At 33.9% G+C, this 14,418-nt stretch overlaps 1 long non-coding RNA gene across 5 annotated transcripts in view; it reads right to left on the reverse strand.

Moving 5' to 3' along the window:
* The window catches only part of LOC123801018 (uncharacterized), a 148,394-nt gene that overhangs the window by 19,426 nt on the left and 114,550 nt on the right, over positions 1-14,418 (reverse strand). For all 5 annotated transcript variants that reach the window (XR_015725935.1, XR_015725936.1, XR_006782084.2 and 2 more), the window contains one exon: positions 13,875-13,957. This is a non-coding gene — a long non-coding RNA (uncharacterized LOC123801018). The remainder of the gene's footprint in view (positions 1-13,874; positions 13,958-14,418) is intronic.

Raw genomic sequence — 14,418 nt, forward strand, 5'->3', positions numbered from 1 at the left:
AAATGTGCAAACCATTCCTAAGAATACTCCCTAGATATTCTATTTACAAGTGCAATGTCTTCGTTCACATGGAGAACAGAACTCACACTGTTTTCTGTTTGTAAGTTTAAATCTATTTTAAAGGAAGGCAGCGTCTCCAAATCTCCAGAGATCTGGTTGCCACATGCGTTTTATCAGCAGCATGTTTTTTGTAGGATATGCTTTCTGTTGCTCGTGTTTTCTGGAGGAGATCTATGCTTGTTCAGTATTACAGCAACGTGGAAAGTAGGCTGTGTTCTGTGAGAGACTGATGTGATTCTCTAACAAAATTTTTCTCAGATCTTTGGTATGGATTAAAGGAGAATGTTATATAGAAGACACATGCACACACACACACACACACACACACACACACACACACTCTCCTCACACACAGGAAGATGTACCAGTAGTGGCAGGTGGCCAACTGGGAGATCTGGCTTCCATTTGAGCCAGGAATAGAAGCAGGACAGATTCACATTTATGGAGTGTCCTGATGCCTCTATGTCACAAATGGGCCCCAGATCTGAGTCTCTTGACAGAACTGGAGTTTGCCCTCAGCACCACCACGGTCTGTCCAGCACCTGTCAGTCTCCGTGTAATTGAATTAGAACATACTAAAGTAATGGTGTATTTCTTTATATGTCTCTTAAATAGCATATAGTGCACACTACCTACAATCACTTGTTTGTCTTTTAATGAGCATTAATATTTCCGTCACAGAAGATCACTTGAAATATGTCTATAATTGCATCAATTAAATAAATGACATGAAGTCTAGATTAAAATAATGCTCTTTCTTGCCTTTTTATCCAAAAAAATCATTTTTCTAATTTTACATGAAATAGAACTGGTGAATTATATTAAACTATTATTATAATGATGCTTAATATTTAATAACATCACTTTAGAAATCTGGCTTTGAATTATTTTAATGTCAGTCACCCTTACTTCTCAAGGTAGGTGGTCATTTACTTTAGCCTTTTATTGGAGCACATGCCACTGGACTTAGGAATAACAAATACAATCTAAGGCAAGTGTTTACCTGGCATTTTCAATATAAAAATGTGAGCTTATTGCAGCACCTGGGGGGCTCAGTCAGTTAAGTGTCAGCCTTCAGCTCAGGTCATGTTCCCAGCGTCCTGGGATCTCCATCTCAGGCTCCATATCGGGCTCTCTGCTCAGTGGGGAGTCTGCATCTCCCTCTCCTCCCCACTCATGCTCTCTCTCAAATAAATAAAATCTTTTAAAAAATTGAGCTTATTTTCCTAAAAAAAAGAAAAGTAAAAAATTTTCAAAGCGGCAGTAATTCTGATTCAAAGAAATCATTTAGTTCTATCAAGAAGGTCTTCAGTTGTGTTACAACGTCACAGTAAAAAACTGGGCTTTTTTCTAATGTTTTGATGATTTAGAATATTTATTCTGAGACTTTTTTTTTAATTCTTCATAATTGGGTTTACCCATAACAGATACAGAGCAAGCATTTTGGAGTATTACCTCCCAGTACTTACATCTTGTGCTCTTCTAGCAGGAACATGGCGCTGCACTCTGCAGATCATTTATAATAATCTATCTTCTATCTCTTTAAGTAATTTTTGACATTTTACTCTTTGGACAGTTTCATTTTTATAATAATTTCTGAAATTGGCATTTTAGTTTTATTCCTTCTTATTTGGTATTTCTTAATCCTTAGAATTTTTAAAAGATATTCCAAGTCAATTTCAGAACAAACACATACTTTTTTTTCCAGATTTTTTGAGATATAATTGATTTAATTGTGTAAGCTAAAGGTATATAATGTGATGGTTTGATATGTGCACATTATTGTGAAATGAATACCACAATAAGAGTAGTTAAAATGTCCATCCCTTCACGTAATTACCTGTGTGTGTGTGTGTGTGTGTGTGTGTGTAATATTTAAGATCTACTTTTACTTATCAACTTTGGAATATATAATACAGTATTGTTAACTATAGTCATCATACTGTACATTAGATTCCAAGAACTAATTCATCTTATAACTGGAAGTTTAAATACTTAGGCCAACATCTCCCTATATTCCCCAACCCCTAGGCCCTTTCAACCACTAGTCTACACTCTATTTCTACAGGTTGGGCTCTTTTAGATTTCACGTATAAATGGTATCATACAGTATTTGACTTTCTCTGTCTGACATATTTCATGTAGCATAATGCCCTCAAGGTCCACATATGTTGAAGCAAAGACAAGATTTCCATCTTTTTATGACTAAATATTTCATTGTATACTACATGCACACACATACCACCACACTTTCTTTATCCATTCATCCATTGATGGACACTCAAATTATTTCCATGTTTGGCTATTGTGAATAATGCTACAATAAATATGGTGATGCAGATTCTCTCTTCAAGATAAATAATCTCATTTCCTACAGATGTATATCCAGAAGTGGGATTGCTAAGAACAGATGGTAGTTCTATATTATTTTTTTAAGGAACATCGATATGGTTTTCATAGTGGTAGCACTAATTTACATTCCCACCATCATTGCACCAGGGTTCCTTTTTCATCACCTCCTTGCCAACATTTGCAACCTCTTGTCTTTGAGGTAAGGTCTTGACAACAGCCATTCTGACAGATGTGAGGGGATAGCTTACTGTGGTTTGGATTTGTTTTTCACAGATAATTAGTGATGTCAAGCATCTTTTCAGGTACCTGTTGGGCATTTATATTTCTTCTTGGAAAAAAAACTTCTGTTTGGATCCTCTGCCCATTTTTTAATTGGATTATTTGGGTTTTTTGCTATTGAGTTTTAGGACTTCCTTATGCATTTTGCATATTAACTTCTTGTTACATTTATGTTTTGGCAATACTTTCTCTCATTCCTTTGGTTGCCTTTTCATTCTGTTGATAACATCCTTTGCTGTGCAGAAGGCTTTTAGTTCGATGTAGTTCCACTTGCTTATTTTCTATTTTGTTTGTGCTTTTCGTGTCATTTAAAAAATGTTGTTGCTAAGACTGTTAAGGAATTTTTCCCTATTTTTTTTTCTAGAAGTCTTACAGTGTCAGGTCTTACACTTGTATCTTGAATCCATTTCAAGGTAATTTTTGTGAGTGTTATAAGACAGGGGTTCAGTTTCATTCTTATGTATGTGAATATCCAATTATCCTACCACCCTTTTTTGAAGAAACTATCCTGTTCTGAGTATTCTTGACTCCTTTGTCAAATGTTAGTTGACCAAATATGTGAGGATTTCTTTCTGAGTTCTTGATTCTGTTCTATTCATCTGTGTGTGTTTAAATGTCAGTGCCATACTTTTTTATTACTATTGCTTTGTAATATATTTTGAAATAGGAGTGTCATGATGCCTCCAGCTTTGTTCTTCATTCTCAGGATTGCTTTGGCTACTTGGAATCCTTGTGGTTCCATAAAATTTTAGGTTTGTTTCTATCTCTGTAAACCTTGCCATTAATATTTTGATGGGGATTATGTTGAATCTATAGATGACTTTAGGTAGTAGAGAAATTTAAGAAATAGTCATTTTTCCAATCCATGAACATGGAGTACCTTTTATTTTAATGGTGTTTTCTTCAATTTCTTTCATCAATGTCTTACTCTTTTTAGTATAAATCTTTCACCTTCTTGGTTGAATTTATTCCTAAGTCTTTCAATTTTGATGCTATTGTGAATAGCACTGTTTTGTTTTTCTTTCAGATAGTTTGTTGTTGGTGTATAGAAATGTAAGTGATTTTTCTATCTTGATTGCATCCTGCAACTTCCCCGAACTCATTTATTAGTTCTGAGTTTCCTGGTAGAGTCCTTAGGTGGAATTATATATATTTTGCTAGAAGTTATCTTAAAAACATATGCATTGCTCTATGCTTACAATTCTGATACATGCTTCATTTCCTGAGAGGAGGTGTGATAGCTTGTTCAACGTGAATAAGAGAACGAGCTCCATGAAGTTCTTTGGTTTACAGCACCTCTAAATAGATTGGAATTCTTCTCTAGCACAATATTCATTAGCTGGATGGACAATGTTCTACTTAAGATCAGAAGAGGATCACTCCTGAAGTCCTATTACATATCTTTTTCCCTTGTTACAGTATTTTACTATACAATAGAGTGCATACTTGCCAATGTATTTATCAAATAATTTGCCAAAGCACAGCTAATATTATCAAATGGATATCTTTTATGTCAACTCTCCACAAACAGGGAAGATAAGGCATTTTTGTAAGCAATAATACTTTATATACGTATTAAATAATATACTTGCCATACATAATTTTTTATGATCTAACTAGAAATAGGGAGAACTTGAAGAACAAAAAATACAAGACACCTTATGAAAGTGTTGACAGACTTCTGCATTAATGTAGCTTCTGAATATAATCATCTCTGTAACCTTCCAACTGAAATGCCTATACATATATAGAAAAATGATCAGAGTACATAACTCTGAAAACTAAATGTAAAGGACAACCTAATGCCAAAATATGGGATGCTTAGCCAATAAACACAAGGCAGATAGAACTGAATGAAAGCAAATAATGAAGGAATCTGGACCACGGAAAAACCAGTTTGGGGTACCAGGCAGGCTATCTAAAATTTATTAGAAAGATATTGTATAGTTTTATGATATTTATCACTGAACTCAAGCAACCAAGGTTTATCCCACTGACGAAAGTGGGCAGCTATTCCTGTATCCCCAAATGCTGACTGCTCTTCCCTTATCAGATGAGTTTAGTCAGAGTACTACTCCCTCACAGCCAATATCCCACAGTCTTTCTACTTTCTTTCATTAAAAAAACAAAGCAAAACAAAACAACCCAAGAAAATCAATATACTCAGTTCTCATTTTGTCCCTTGCATCATCTAGGAAGCCCCTCTTCATTCCATATCTAACTTAACATCTTAGCATGACCTGACACTTGTTGGACATGTCCTCTTTTTGGAAATTTCTTTATGGATTCCTATGACGGCATGCTTTCACAGGTATTACTAACTTCCTGATCACTCCTTATTAACTAACACTGACCATTGTTGTTTTTGTTTTTTTCCTAATTGGCTGCATGTTAAATTTTGAGAAAAACAAAACTAAGGTTAAGCAGCTATCTTAATGTTAACACCATGCTATTTAGGTGACTCAGTGTCAAACACCATCTCTTTAAACACTATGTTCTTCCTTCATTGTATGATATATTCATTAATTCTTTCTTTCAACCATACAATGTAGGGATGAGAGACTGAAATTTTAGAAGAAAGCAAATAAGTAAGCAATATAATGAAGAAACTATCCTGACTGAGATGGATGACAAGCATGAGAAAATGAGGTTTGGGATAAGCAAAATCCAAAAGGATAAAAGAAGATTGACTGAGAATGAAGAGAAATACTGGGGGAGGAACTGTTGTGCTGACACGAGTTAAAGTAAAGAGCAGCGATGAGATGATTTGAGTGCTTCATTTAGAAGGAGTAGAAAATGGGAAAGCCCTAAGGCCTTACGGCCCAAGGCAACTGACCTGAATATGTCCATGCAAATAATGAAGGTGAGGTGAAATGGGAAGAGAAGGGCATGAGATTAAAAAAGGAATGCAGTGGTTGGACAAACAAGATACAAGCAAGTTATGGTAAGACTTTAGTTCTTATTACAAACATGGTGAGAAGCAATAGGAAGTATTTAAGTAAAGGATTAATGAATGTGATGTCATTAACCACGCTAGAAGAGAGAACTTGTGGAACATTTGGGGTGTTGAAGATTTAAGACATGTGTTTTGAATATGTTGAAATGAGGATGCCTTTTAAGTAGACAAGGTAAGTATATGATCAGCTTTGAATCTTAAGGAAGAGGTCACGATTGTATATAAATCTTGGAGTTACGCATTTAAACAATTTTTAGGTCCACGGTAAATAAATGAACTTATTTTAAAAAATATAGATAGAAAAAAGAAATCTAAGACCAGAACCTATTCACCAATACATCAAGGCCTAAAAGAGAAATAGGAGCCGGCAAAGAAAACCAATATGGATGGTGTGTCCCCTGAAGTGGAAGCAAAACCATAAACGAGTGGGAAAAATGGTGTTGTGAAAACCAAGTGTTAATGGTATTTCAAGATGAGATGAGTAAACAATTTTGTTAAAAGTGGTTGAGATGTTGACCACTGGATTAGCAAACTGAAATATTTTGGGCCATGAAAAGAACAGCTTAAGTGGAGTATTAAAGATGAAAATTTAATTGAAATGAATTAAAAAGATAATGGGTATATGAGCAAACACAAGTTTTAAAAACTCTGTTTTTTGCTGATTCTCCAGACACTGCACTTCAATGACAGAAAAAAAAAAAATTTAAGGAAAAAAACATCGAGAGAGAGAGTCTGAGAGGAAGTTAACAGTTACAAAATTTTAGATATAGAAAAAAAGTTGAAAAAGTGGCAAGTGAATGAGCAGATCTGGGAAAACTGAAAATTCTGCTGACCATGGGCAAAAACTCTCAAACAGTGCACTACCGAATAGGACCAGGTGTTTTTGAAAGTTTTTGGATTGAGTATAGAGATATGGGTTGAAATAATATAAAAAGCAAGTAGGTCCCTAAATTTCCTCTCCGTCTTTGCTCAGATGGAGGACTGCTACTCCAACACAGAAGACTAGAAGAGTACTTTCCAGTGTTTGCACGACAGGGCTTATGTATTACAGAATATATGCCACACTAGGAACAGAGGTGCTGTCCTGAAATCAGGGAGATTAAGTAAAAAATAAACTCTGAATGTTAATACCCTAAGCACCCTTTCCCCACTTGACACCTGGAGCACCAGAATAAGGCTTAATATTATCATGGTGGTGGAAACTAGGACGGTAGCCACATAGGAAATAAAAAGTCATCTGCAAGATTTAGTAAGAGAAGAAGTCAAGAAGGATTCCACAGGTTTGGGTCTAAACACAAAGAAGTCTAAAGTTGCCATTGGCTGAGACAGGGAAGAGCACGGAGGAAGATAAAGGTTTGGGAAGTATATGGAATAAGGAGTTGAGCACTGGAAATGAAGTTTTCGATGTTGAACTGGCAGCTGGAACAGACAGCTCCCGAGTTTAAGACAGACACTAAGCTAGAGATACACATGGAATTCATTAGTATACGGAGAGTATTAAATGTCATGAGACTGGTTGTGATTACCTAGGAATTCGGTATATATATGGAGTTCCTTGGATGGAATCTAGAATGCCGTTGCAGAGATCTCAGGGGGAATAGGAAACCACAAAGAACCCAGAGGAGGCAATAGGAGATAGGATGAAGGATGGAAAATAAGGGGTGCATTTTTACTGCTCTTGAGTTTCTCTTTCTTTCTTTTTCTTTCTTTCTTTCTTTCTTTCTTTCTTTCTTTCTTTCTTTCTTTTCTTTTTTCTTTTCTTTCTTTCTTCTTTCCTTCCTCTCTCCCTCCTTCCCTCTCTTTCTTTCTTTCTTTCTTTCTTTCTTTCTTTCTTTCTTTCTTTCTTTCTTTCTTTCTTTCTTTCTTTCTAAGAATCAAGAGGCCAGAGTTAGGCTAAAAATGAAGACTATAGAGGTGGTGTTGTCGGGAGAAGAGATGACATGTGATAGTCCTATAATGGAATTTATTAATGAAATTATTAAAATAAAGGCCACTATTTTAAGTGTACAATTCAGTCATTTTCTAGTATGTTAACAGAATTTTGCAACCAGCTACACAATCAATTTTAGAACATTGTCATCACCTCACAAAGAAACCCAAGCCCATTTCACCCCCCTCCCTCCTCCGGTCCTTATTTTACATTGGATTGTTTTCTTACTCTCATGTTCATACTGTTTACTGCTAGTGTATAGAATATAACTGATTTTGCATATTGATTTGTGAGCTTGCAATATGGTTGAATTCATTTGTTCTAACCTGTGAGAAAAATTTAGAAGTTAGTTTACAGGTAAATAAAGTAGAACTGCTGGTCTCTTCTGAACACTCAAAGAAGATTTTAGAGTCTTGCATTTAGAGATAAAAGGTAAAGTGTTTTACTCCATTTGAGTTCAGTTGTCTGTGTAGGAAGTATTATAAAACTGTGCTAAATTTTTGACAGTTGGATGAAATGAACAATGAAAACTACAAAAATAATGTCTGAAGTCTATTTGAAAAACCTCACGATATCAAAACCACAAAGAATTTTTTAAACCCGCTTTTCTCTCAAAACTACTTGAACAACTTTCTGTGAATGGTAATTCAAGCCCAAATAGAATAATCATTTTCCTTTTATGTCTGTAATGTCCTTGAGAATAAAACCCAAACATTTATCACTAATTGTCAACATCTTACAAAGTGCTCACCTGTCAGCAGGCATTCTATAAATGTATATTTAATGAATAATGAATGAATGAATTGTTAGTTTGTCAGGATAAATTAAGTAAAATTGTGCTTGAACGCACTTACTGCTTGGACGATATAATTAGGTATTATTCATTTAAATAGTTGAGCACTGGTTCTCAACAGCCTCTGAACAATGGAGTCACCTGAGGAGCTATTTTATAATGCCAGTATACACACCCTTCCTCCTGAGTTTTTGATGTAAATAATCTGGGTGAGACCTATGTTCTGGGGTTCTTTAAAAATTCCCAGGGTGATTCTAATATGCAGCAAAGGTTGAGGGCCACCCATCATTAGCTTCTGCCAAATCCAATGACTTCCATTTAAGTATAATTAATGTTGACCTTAAAAACTAGTTTTATTCCAGAGAGTCATCACATTTAGCTACGTACCAGTATACAACACATTCTACAAGAACGAAATCTGTACGATGGACACAATATAACGCCTGACATATATACTAGGCAACTGATGCATTTTATTTACCTAGACCCTTCTCTTCCTGTTCACTAGGCTTTAATAATCTGCATTTAAATGCCCTAATCACTGTAAAAGTGTTTTATGTGCTAATTATAAATATACCATCCTAGGATATGGCTCTTCGTTGTGTGCTTTCTTTCAAAATGCTATGTAGTAATATAAGGATCTCACTCCCAAATGAGTGTTAGCTTTTGGAGAATGAAGATTCCTTCGAGAATGTGAAGAAGCCATGAACTCCAGAAAACTGTGCTTCTCGTTCCTGAGGTCCATCGCATTTATAAATCCCCACAAAATCCATGGACCCTGATAAAAGAATTCTACACTGGAAGAAATGATTAGATTATTATAGAGGCAATAAGACCATCTTCTAAATTCTCAACATGTTGCATAAATAGTAAATAAATTTCCATAGTGATATTAAATTTTAATTGTAAAAAGATACTTTGTAATTTCATTACTGCTCTTGGCAAAGTTCTCACCAAGGCACTCAGGGTTAAATATCATTATTCTCATTGAAGAGGAGGGGACAAGTAGAAAATGTCTGGGTCAAGCCCGGAGCAATCCAGATGTCCCTAATTGCTGTCTCTCTCCCGTAAAAATCTCTAAAATACTGCCTTTGGAATCTAAAATGCAACATGAACAGTAAAAGCCACCATCTATCAGGTTATTCAGAAAAAACTCCATAAAATTTGGAAAATATCTGATGTTAGTAGGTTCCTTTTGTGAATTATTGGTTAATCACTAAACTGGAAATGACATAAATATTTTTCATCCTACTCCTACGATTTCTAGTTTTAGCAGAATCCTCTTTGATTACCACACTAAATGACTATTTCTTGACTTTTCTTTAAATCTTCTATTCTTGCTGGATCTAATTTAAGTTAAAAACCCATGGGCTATATAAAACCTTAAAATGGTACTGACATTTCTATAATCGCACAGCACAGGGAAGTAGCGATTACCTTCTTTTATGGAATTAGATCAAAAAGTAGCAATACCTCTTGCTTCATTCATACTACATTACTACTATGTTATTACATTTTTCTTCCTGTTGGGCTGCTATTTGTAATTTTTATATCACTTTGACAGCCCTGTCAGAACTCCCTTTGAGGAAAGGGAGGACAGATTAGAGAGTAAGAGAAACAAGTAAGAAGATGACTTCTCATTTCTCCTTGTCTTTCCTAGACTAGTTTTATTATAAAATTTTGACAAATTCAATATGACAGGGAAAACTCTCATGAAGTGACTCCAATCACATTACCAATATTTTGCAACGTCCCAGAATATGATGACCCTCAGGATGACTAGAACGTGCATCTGTTTATGCATATCCAATTCCCTTCTGATGGCTATAATCATGTATAATAATTCATACGTTAATCTCATTATTACAGGTTTTCATTCATTTTACCAAACCTAGTGGAGGAGATAAATTTGCTGCACATACAGAAGTTGTAAATTCCCCAGATTAGGTTTAATTACTATGTAATTTTCGAGAAAAAAGTTCTGTCCTGATTTCATCCAGATGAACATTGTCTAGAAATATGAGCAGTGCCCTATTGTACAGCTCTGGGAATGCAAGCTATGACAAGTGAGGAAAGACCTATGGTGGGTAACATACATCAACTAGGATCCCATAGATAGGTTATACAATTGTGAAATGCTTTTTCTTAATCTTTCAAAATAAATCTTAACCTCAACCATATTAAAATATCATTCTCTGTCACATATATCCAAGTGAAATGTGTTGCCACAGATAAATGGATGAGCAGATGCTTTTATATTTTTATGTTCCACATAGAAAGTATTATATTTTATGTAACCAGAAATCCAACTGTTTCTTATAGAATATATCATGAAACATCATTAATGTGCAAAAAGGAAAAAAAAAGATATCCTAAAGAATTTCGTTTCAATAGAACAATGCTAGAAAGGATACAGGTTATTAATTTTTTAAAAAATAAGATCTACTGCAATTAAATCACATCCATTTTAGCAAGTTTGTTGAGTGTTTACTACATGACAACCACTTTTCACTTAAGTAAGACATAACCCTAGGGAAGGTGTGTTATTCTTAAGGTCAGCCATTTGGTAGGTAGAATAAAAAGGAGAAATCTTAATATGGCCATTTCTCCTACTGTAGCTGCAGCCAGGATCCTTTATCATTGCTAATGCTACTTATTAAGAAAGAAGGTAACTACTCAAATCCCCAACTCTATGCCTATGTTAGTGAGATATACAATAAACTAACATTTTTATGCCTCATATCCTATGTCTTAATTATGTCATGTGTAAAATGGAGATAATTCCTTTTCGTACTTCAACAACTTAAAAGGGATTTCATAAAGACTGGAACAGCTTGTTAAAAAAGAAAAGGCCTTAAAAGATAATATATTTTTGTCATCATGCTATTAAAATAAATTCCCATGACATTAAGGGCTTACTTTTCAGTAATGATAGACTAAAACTGGATCAAGTATTCTGCGGGAAAAATATTTTTTAAGTTCTCAAGTGTTAAAGATAACTTTAAAAATATCATAAGGTAAAGAACTGATAAGAATTGATGAAGAGAAAGACATAGGCCCTGAGAAGTAAGAAAAGAAATTGGAACCCTCCATTGAAGAGAGAGAAACTGAGAAGCTGAGATGCTGAGAGATAATTTAATGGACTAGGGCACTCAGGGCTACAGAGGTGTAATCAAAGGACTCTTTAAAAGGTCCTTAATGAATATCTTTGCTTTGGCTGAACTAACAAAGGGCTGAAATTTAGGCATAAATCTGAACAAGAAATGACAGGCTACTACTAAGACTTCAACTCAGCTTCCAACTAACTCAATATATGAAACTGATTGCTGTGATTCTGGATGGTTATTTTCTAAGGCTGACTGGCAGAAACAACTGTAAATCCTTCATAGAAGAATAATATCATGCCAAGCAGACAAATATTTCCATAAACAATATTGCAAATTCAGTGTCTAACACACTATAAAAATAATCTGAAATTCAAGTAAATGAAACAAATTAACAAAACCCAGAGAAACAACAGAAAATAGAAACAGACCTATGGGCACTACAGATACTGGAGTTATTAGCAAAAGACTTAAAAAAAAACCTGTAAAACCTATTGCAAACAGAATATAATTGAAAAATTTCATTCAATATAATCTGGTCTTTCATATCAATATAAACTAAATGGGACATTTAGTTTACTTGCTTTTGATGTTTTTACTTACATGTACCATTTTATTAAGTGATTTCTCTTTGCTTTACCTATGCTTTTTTTTCACCTTGCTTGTATCTTTCAGGAATGATAGTGTGCATTTTATTTTTCTTTTTATAAGCTTGAAAATTAAATGTTCCCTAAACATTATAATACACTTCTCTCTCTCTCTCTCTCTCTCTCTGTATTAAAGTAGACACAACATTCTTTCAATTTTTGTTTTTCTGAATACACACACACACACACCTATATGCATATTCACTTGAAAGTGAATTTTAAAGAATATTCCTAAGTTGGAAGAAAAGAAAAATGAAACAATAACATTCACACAATCACTTCCAAAAAAAGCAAGACATAGCACAGATGAAGCAAAGACAAATCACTTAATAAATTGGGAGATTTAAACTGAAATATGTGAGTAACTATATTAAATGTAAATCATCTAAATGCTTCATTTATGAGACAAGATTGTTAAGTGGATAAAAAATAAAACCTCAATTATGTACTATTTTTAAGAGACATATTTAAACATAATTATTCAGGATGGAAAGCAAAGAATAGAAAGATTTATTCCATGGAAAATCTAATATTTTAACTCTGATATTGCTGTTAATTTCAAAGTAGACTATAAAGCAAAACTATCACTAAAGAAGGACAGTTCATTGTTATAAAAGGTTCAATTCAGCAGTCAGATGTAACAATTTAAAATTTAGAATGATGTAGCTTCAAAGTCTATAACCACTCACAAACCTACCAGGAATATATCTATACATGATCTTGGGGGAAATTTTAACATACTTACTCTCAATGACTGGTAGTATGTATGCACATCCATACACATAAGAATATAGCCAATGGTGCTGGTAAATGTGTAATAACTGGTTAAGGATGAAAGCCCTGGTTTATAGTATTTTCTAATTTTTGTGGCATTACTTCTCCCACCATGGCAGATTTCAAGCTCCCCACATCTGTCATTAACCCCAACGTCAGAAAAGATAGGCACATTAGGCTCAGGAAAGCTGGCTTGAGCTTTCCAAACCACTTGATATATTATACTGAACCAAAGAGTTTAGTACATTGATCTTATAAGAATGTGCAGGCAGGCCATTTCCCCTACTATTAACTACAATATACCTTTTTCTACATAGAGAACACTCATTATATGACTTCCCTATTCTTGTCAATTAAAGCGAAGAGATGGAAACCATACAAAGTATTTCTATGATCACAATTTAGCTAAAAAATGAATGAGAAAAGATTATGAGGAAATCTCAAGGGTTTGGAAACTTTAAAGATTAAAGAAAAAAGTCATGATTTAATTTTTTTAAAGTATTTTAAATGCATGTTAATGAAAATAGCACATGTTAAAACTTGTGGAGTACAACTTAAATCAGAGGGAAATATATACTGTTAAATGTATATATTAAAAACAAGAATGTTGATAATAAGCCAAATGTGCATCATAAGAAGTCAATATATGAAAGACATACTAAAGATCATAATAAATAAATAACAAAGATAAAATAGGGAACTAATAAAATAGAAAAAAAAAAACAATGGAAGATCAACAAAACCAAAATAAAAGCACTAATAAGTTAGGGGTAAAACTGATCAAGGAGAAAAATGGATAAGTGATTTGAAGCTCACAAAAGAGGACTTGATAGATTATATTATTTTACAAAATTTTACACTCTTCTTTGTTCCACTGATAAAAGATTTCACCATGAAAATTGCTTTGGCCAATGAAATATTAGCGAAAATGACATGTGCCACTTCTGAGTAAAAGCTTTCATCCATGGGGTGTACCTACCAGGTTCTCTTTCCCATTTGGCATGAGACAAGCGATAGTCACAATGAGGCTTCTTCATCAGCTTAGGTCCTAGAGCGTAGAACCTGTGGAGGAGAGTCACAGCCAACTCAAGATGACCAAGCACCATGTATGAAAAATACACTTTTGTTATTGTAAATCACTAAATTTGCTTTTTCTCTTTTTCCTTTTCTTTTCTCTTCTTTCTCTTTTTTCTTTATTCATCATGCTTATTTTTTCCTTTCTTTTATTAAACAACAGCATAATTTGCAATAAGCTTACAGTTATGAAGATTATCTAGATGGAAAATATTCAGAGAAATGCTAGTTAGTATCATGGGATACTACTAAGGCCTCATCTGAATGTATAATTTTTTGTAAAAAAAAAATGACAATATGGAAGAATCTCATAATATTAAGCTACACAAAAAAAAATAATATATACTAAATGATTATAGTCATGTAAAGAACAAAAAGAAGCAGGAAAAACTGAAGTAGAGTGTTTATGGACACATGCTTTTTTAAACTATAAATAAAAGCAAGGAAGT

The sequence above is a fragment of the Ursus americanus genome, chromosome 10 (assembly GCF_024610735.1).
Source record: "Ursus americanus isolate L20-20 chromosome 10, mUrsAme1.1.p, whole genome shotgun sequence".
Lineage (NCBI taxonomy): Eukaryota > Metazoa > Chordata > Mammalia > Carnivora > Ursidae > Ursus > Ursus americanus.